Genomic DNA, 7,841 nt, shown 5'->3' on the forward strand with positions numbered 1-7,841 from the left:
TGGTTATGGCCCTATATCATCAAGGAGATTATCGACGAAGGAGCAGTTCAGCTGGTCAAATTGAATGAAGATACCTTCCCAGGAAAGGTGAATGGCAGTCGATTCAATCCATACACCGGTGGTCCAACCATGTGACTATATGCAGGTAGCACAGTCTTAGCACTCCAGGTAGTTGAAAGGAGGCACGGGACTATAAAATACATTGCCCAGGTTGGGGAGCTATCCGATGTTGAAAATAGCAACAAGAAATGATAAAAATAGAATCCAGAAATTCCAATTTTAATTTGTCCTTGAATTAAAATTGTGAATTAAAATCAAATTTAGTCTCACTAGCTTCTTGGAAATAATTAATTAATTCATTATGGATTAATTAGTTGTAGAAATTCAAGTTAGAATTCTTTCTGAAGTCATGCAAGAGTCATCCCTTAAATTAAGGAGATTATCCCTTAATTAAGGAGACAAGATTGAGTTATATTTGAGTTGTAATTAGTTAGCCTAGTTTACTGAGTTAAGTCTAGTTAAATTAGTTCCAAACTATTTGAGGAACTAATTGTGAGTTATCAGTCAGTTGATGCATGCATGCACTCAACCAGTGTACTCCAGATAACTGAAGATTCCCTCATCAGAAACTCATGCATGTCTATTATGAGAAAGACCCAGTTGAGCTAAATGTCAAGGATAGTGTACTATCAGTTGCATGTGTTTTCCTATAAAGGAAACTCATGCATGCAGTCAAGGTAAGGTTCCTTGAGGATTGCGTAGTTCTGACAGTGTGTTAGAGCAGTGTGTGAGAGCAGTGTTCCACTAGGTGAAGGAGAATCATCCTAGAGGAACTACGCAAGGAAATAGGAGCTTGGAGGGTAGAGGAGAAGGCTTGTGAGAAGCTTTGATTTCCTGTGAGCTTCCAAGAGGATTGTACTGAGAGCTGACTAGCTGTGAGAGCTAAGGATTTGTATAATTCTGATGTATTTCCACCTTGTATGATAATACAGATAGTGGGGTTTTTAGTTGAGGCTTTCCCCTAAGTATTTTCTGTGTTTCATGTGCATTGATTCTTCTTCTATTTATATGTGTTCAGCTCGATCTTGCTCAATCTTTTAGCTTCCGCAAATTGATAGTAGAATTAGATTATAGTATTTTTCTTTGGTTATATTGCATTATCGGGTTAATTTATAGTCATATTTTCTACATGGTCTTAGAGCGATATTTGTAGAGAATTTATAGAATTTCTACATGGTATCAGAGCTAGTTGATCTATAGAGAAATTTCTAAATGGTATCAGAGCTAGGTTTATCGGAGCAAGTTTATCGGAGTTGTTAAGAGTATACAGAGAAGAGAATTCGAAGTTTGAAGTTTGGGGTTGCAGGTGCAAATCGAATTCTTATCATACTTCAAGGTTGGCCAATGGCTTTCTATGGCTTGAGACTCGAGTATGCCTTAGAAGGTAGCTCGAATTACATAGCATAGAAAGATCGCATGGAAGCTGTATTAGAAGACAATGGCTTGAAGGAATTCATTGATCAAGAAATCCCAAAGCCAGGTTCAACTAATGCACAAGAGTTGGTTGAGTGGAAGAAGTGTGTGGCGAAGGTGAGATGGATCATCCTTGAGGGATTCCAAGACCATATTGTCTCAAGTCTCCATGGGAAGGATACTCCATATTCAATGTGGAAGACATTGAAGGACCCCTACCAGAACAGTAGTGACCAGAGGAAATTGGCACTCAAGCATAAGCATCGAAGAATCAAGATGGAGAACGGCGATACTATTTCCACATATCTGAACAAGCTCACCACCTGTAGATATGAGCTTGGAAGTGTGGGAATAACTACTTCCGATGATGATATGGTGAGCCTCGCTCTCCTTAGCCTTCCAAAGAGCTAGAATAGCTACCAGGACTTTGTGAATGGAAGGGAGAAACTGCCGGATTGGGAACGCCTGTGGTCGGATCTCATGCAGGAGGAGATCAGGAGGAGCACATGAGATGGTTCTTCATCCAAGGATGATGATGAAGAAAAACTGGCCTTAGAAAGTAAGGCAAGGAAAGGGAATGGGAAGACTTCCCATTCCAAATCGAATTCTTTTCATGGAGGGAAGAAGGGTGACAAGTCTAAAGTGAGATGCTTTAATTTTCACGAGATGGGACATTATGCGATTAATTTCCCATCAAAGTAGTCCAAGAAGGGATCCTCGAAAGGATCGGAAGGTGAGGCATTAGCCTCTCAGTTCAAAATGGACTTTACCCTCATCGCATGCATGGTGTCATCGATGATGGGTTATGGTTGGTATCTTGATAGTGGAGCCTCATTCCACATGACTGGTGATAAAAGTTTATTCAATTCCTTGGAGGAGAAAGACCTCAAGATGTGCATAGAGATGGGTGACAAAGAAAGGTATAGTGTTTCAGGAGTGGGCACGGTTGCTTTTCATAGGGAGCATGGAGCTCCTATCACCTTGACATATGTGAAGTATGTGCCTGGACTGAATAAGAGCTTGATATCGGTCACGATGTTGGAGGACAAAGTGTACGATGTTGTCTTTAGTAAGGGAAAGGTTTTCCTTAGACACATCACCACGAGACAGGTGAAACAAATCAATTCACGAGTTAAGAACCTGTATGCTCTTGAGGTTCAAGATGCATGCAAAGCCTTGAGGAGCAAGGAAAATGTTAGAGACTTGGTGGTTGATAGGGAGAGTAAATTACCTCTCAACATGCAGTCCCAGAAGAAGTCTCAGAAAATTGTGGAGGAGCCACAATTGGAGAAGTGGGCAAAGGGATCACATGTAGCCATACCTCCAGGTGTGAGGTGGGGCGATGTGAAGTGATAGTCTCAAGAAGGCTAAAATTGGGTAGGGTCCATTGAGAGGTTTTATCTCATGGATCGTACCTTGTTACGGGAGCCCAAAGTGCATAGTAGCGAGTCAGATTGATGCAGTTAGAGATAAAAGTGACAGAGGCTAGAGCAGTCAAATACTAAAGATCACAGAGAAGGATTGACTACAGTGCAGAAAGGCAGAGTTAGCTGAAGCGCAAATTTTTCAGTTGACAGAGGCAATAGCAGTCAAAGACTTTGATGACAGATGCATCATACTGATTTAGGTTGGATGTTTTTTTTGTTTCTGGAGTGGCTGGATCAACAACACTATAGAGAAGTGTTGCATGCATAGCATTCCAAAGGTTCACGATCAGGATCAAGTTGAGTTTCTTTCTTGTTGAGAGGGAGTGTTGAAAATAGCAACAAGAAATGATAAAAATAGAACCCAGAAATTCCAATTTTAATTTGTCCTTGAATTAAAATCGAATTTAGTCACACTAGCTGCTTGGAAATAATTAATTAATTCATTATGGATTAATTAGTTGGAGAAATTCAAGTTAGAATTCTTTCTAAAGGCATGCAAGATTTATCCCTTAAATTAAGGAGATTATCCCTTAATTAAGGAGATAAGATTGAGTTATATTTGAGTTGTAATTAGTTAGCTTAGTTTACTGAGTTAAGTCCAGTTAAATTAGTTCCAAAATATTTTAGGAACTAACTGTGAGTTATCAGTCAGTTTATGCATGCATGCACTCAACCAGTGTACTCCAGATAACTAAATATTCCCTCATCAGAAACTCATGCATGTTTATTCTGAGAAAGACCCAGTTGAGCTAAATGTTAAGGACAATGTACTATCAGTTGCATGCGTTTTCCTATAAAGGAAACTCATGCATGCAGTCAAGGTAAGGTTCCTTGAGGATTGCGCAATTCTGACAGTGTGTTAGAGCAGCGTGCGAGAGGAGTGCTCCACTGGGTGAAGGAGAATCATCCCAAAGGAACTGCGCAAGGAAATAGGAGCTTGGAGGGTAGAGGGGAAGGCTTGTGAGAAGCTTTGATTACCTGTGAGCATCTAGGAGGATTGTACTGAGAGTTGGCTAGCTGTGAGAGCTAAGGCTTTGTATAATTCTGATGTATTTCCACCTTATATGATAAAACAAATAGTGGGGTTTTTAGCTGAGGCTTTCCCCTAAGTAGTTTTTGTGTTTCATGTGCATTGATTCTTATTTTGGTTATATGTGTTCAGCTCGATCTTGCTCAATCTTTTAGCTTCCGCAAATTGATAGTAGAAGTAGATTATAGTATTTTTCTTTGGTTATATTGCATTATCGTGTTAATCTACAGTCAGATTTTCTACATGGTCTTAGAGCGAGATTTGTAGAGAATTTACAGAATTTCTACATGGTATCAGAGCTAGCTGATCTATAGAGAAATTTCTACATGCAATTGGAGGATTATTCGAAGCAAGGAAGTGTCATAGGGTTCGTGGTAGCGTGAATGGAGTTGCGCTACCCAAGGAGAAATCGCGCAAGTTGGCTGGAGGAAGTTGAAGCCCAAGGTACTGACCATATCACTTAGTTGCTTGAGTATGTCCCTCCACACAAGGGCAAGACCAAGGTTCCAAAAGATATCGATGAGAGAAAGGTCCCATTGCAAACCCCTACTGCTGGATGAAATTTTTTTTGAAGGACCGTGCATGGGGTGGTTTCCTCTATTAAAACTTGAAGACTGGGACTTGGCCAGCCACGAGAAGTTCCCACATCTGGTGACCGAGCAGCTGATGTGTCGTATTATCAATACAACCACTGGAATGACCACATTGGAGTTGCGGAAGTGGCTCAGAGGAGTAGACAAGGCAGGGTTTCTCAACTTTCTTTGGGTGCCACACTACAACTGCATGTCGGTTATAGTATTGGTCATCAAGCAGTTGTTATGCTTGGTGCATAATGGGTGTCTATGGCTAGAGGAGCCAATACCTATCACTGACAAATTGATCCATAGGATAACGTGATTGCCTTACACAGGAGAAAATATGGCCATGATATTTGGCGAAAAAGGTGGTGAGTAGGCCCTCGCGGAGGCCATGAAAGAGAAGTTTAAGTTGGTAAAGAAGCCACGTGGATATGCCATATCCAACATCTGTGACCCTACTGTTATCACAAAATCAGTACTAAGGGCTGCAGCCAAGCAAGATTTCATGTAACTCTTTCAACCAGACTTTAGACTAAGGATTAGCCTCCTTAGTCAGAGAGGGCTCTCTCACAAACTTTTGATAAAAATCATTCACAACAACAGATGGCTAACTCTTCACACATTCATAAAAACAAAGCTGGTTGGACACATATCAAATTGGTCTTCATTGGGCTATGGAGTCTCACACATTTAATAAACAAAAGCACAGTCATTTCATGGAAGTCAAGGCTCTTTGCATTAGATGTTCAAACATACTTCACATAAACCACAGCTTGCTAAACATACAGGAAGTCAGAGCATTAAAAATGAATTCTGAGTGATTATGCTATAGCAAGGCTGTAAAAGAACATTAAGAGAATAAACCACCATCATATTTGAACAAAATAATCCATTGAGAATCTTGAGAAGAAACAACCACTATTTTACTATTAATGTAATAAGTCTTTCCATTAGCCCAAATAAACTCTGTTTTTGTATAAAATCTCCAACCCCTATTACATCCTAGTTTTCACCATATATAGGAAAACCCAAAACTATCACTATCTTGAGTCTCCTCAACAAGCATGAAGGGAGAACTCGATGATCTACCATTAATTACCCTTATCTATTTCTAAACCAACTAATTAAATACATGAAGTGTTGGGCTGTAAATACATAGAATCCCAATTATATTTCAAATCCAACTCCATCTCCTCGTATGCATGATTCTCCTTGGATCCTTGACAGCTGTACAATTTCTGTTGTGGCTGAGACATGTTGAGCTACAGATGCAAGGAACGCTGACTTTGGATGCTTGAAAGCGCTGATGGCTCATTAATTGACCAAAAGATGTGCTCTATTTTAACGGTCTCTGTCTCCCAACATTCTCCGAAAGTGTAGCAGCATGTTCCCAAATCTTTAATAACTCAAAGTATTGAACGCTGCTACCAAATACCATACCATGTCTCCAGATGAGTTGTAGTCTGCGTTGATGTACAGGTGTCTCTCTTCTAACATTCCCGGTCAAACTGTTTATTTTGCATTGAAAACATCACCTACAGCAGTTTCGTAGCGCGCTACGAAACTGCTGTGTGATTTAAAAGCACAGTCTTCCTCACTGGTTTCTGCTAACACTGTGCTTATGGCTGCACTTTTTCCAACAGTGGCATCCAATGAGACTTGTAACACATCAGGAGGCCACTCCATCCCTCTTACTTTATCAACAACTTGAATTGCATGCTGAACTTGTGGTATTGCCAAACCAATGCTGGTAACATATAGCTGAGGGTAGGCACTAAAACTTGGTAAAGAAAAAGCATTGTCTTCTTCAGCTGACGTCCAGATTGCCATTCTAAATACATCTTTGATCCTTTGCCGAACTTTTAATATCAGAACCTTATAAACAAGTTCATAACCTTTTTCACTTAGACACTTAGCAAAATGAGCACAATTACTGAGAACCTGCCCTTGATATGCTTTATACTCTGAGGTAGTTGCCTGTTTAAGAGCAACAGCTAAGCCAGTTATGGTATGATTGTGAGGACCACCTTGAAGACCAGGAAACACAGCTGCATTAATCTTTTTCTCATAATCATACTTAACCTCTTGCCCCTGCTTGTTAATTTCTTTGATGCCCTTTCTATAAAATATCATTGCACCACGAGGACCACGGAGTGACTTGTGTGTAGTAGTGGTCACTACATCTGCAAACTCAAAAGGAGATGGAACTACACCAGCTGCAACAAGTCCACTTATGTGTGCCATGTCCGCCAACAACACAGCTTTTTGCTTGTCACAAACCTTGCGCATCTGAGCATAGTCATAATGGCGTGCATAAGCACTAGCACCAGCAATCATAAGTTTAGGCCTGAATAGGACTGCACTTTTCTCCAGCTGGACATAATCAATATAGCCTGTAGATTCATCCAATCTATAAGGCATTGTTTCAAAAAAATTGAAACTGCTGAGATCTTTTTAGTATCGGTCTGGTAACCATGAGACAGATGACCACCATGTGGAAGATCAAGTGCCATGATACGATCATGGGGCTTCAACAAAGCAGTGTAAACTTGAAAATTAGCCGGAGAGCCTGACAAGGGTTGTACATTAACTCCCCATTTATCTGGATCCAAACCAAATGCTTCCAATGCTCTTTTCTGACATAACGACTCTGCCATGTCAATGAATTCATTTCCTCCATAGTATCTTGCACCAGGATAGCCTTCACTGTATTTATTGGTCATGACTGATCCTACAGCCTGCATGACTGATAATGAAGTAAAGTTCTCTGAAGGGATAAGTTCAATACCCTTCCATTATCGATTTTTTCAAGTTCTATGATATTCGCAATCTCGGGATCGACCTCCTCCAGTGGAGCATTCAGCTGCTTTGGACAAGTGACATGGGACTTTTGTTTTTCGAGACGAGAGTAGTCGGCCTCGTTGGAAAGAGCAACAGTAGATTACAGAGCTCTTTATAGCATAGCCGATCCGGACCTAAACAAGGGTGAACTGGAGATTTTTCGCATGGTCGCCATTTCCATAGCCATGCTTTGCACCCCTGCAACTCCAAATATCAAATGCCCTCTGTCCCCAATATAACAGGCATTCAATCATGAAGCCACGCCAACGCCTTAGAGGAACGTGTAGTCAAAATAGTAAATGTAAAGAATATTCCTCCTTCAGAAACTTGCCATGTGTCACACAGTTAACACGTATGTTGTCACTTGTCCACTCACATGCAAGATTTTTTGTGAGTTGGCTCATTGCTCCTTTGCTGGCTGCATATATGGTACCAGAGAGTAGCTACAACACCAACAACCGATGAAATGAAAACAATGCTTCCCCTTTTTTG

General features: G+C 40.6%; 1 pseudogene; it reads right to left on the reverse strand.

Moving 5' to 3' along the window:
• Window positions 1–7,449, reverse strand: part of LOC149163699 (serine hydroxymethyltransferase, mitochondrial pseudogene) — an 89,578-nt pseudogene extending 82,129 nt beyond the window's left edge.
• Window positions 7,450–7,841: the final 392 nt, after the last annotated feature.

This window comes from Pinus tabuliformis, chromosome 5_1 (genome assembly GCF_031772625.1).
Source record: "Pinus tabuliformis cultivar Carrire ecotype Pingquan chromosome 5_1, CPIR1, whole genome shotgun sequence".
NCBI classification, from domain to species: Eukaryota; Viridiplantae; Streptophyta; class Pinopsida; order Pinales; family Pinaceae; genus Pinus; species Pinus tabuliformis.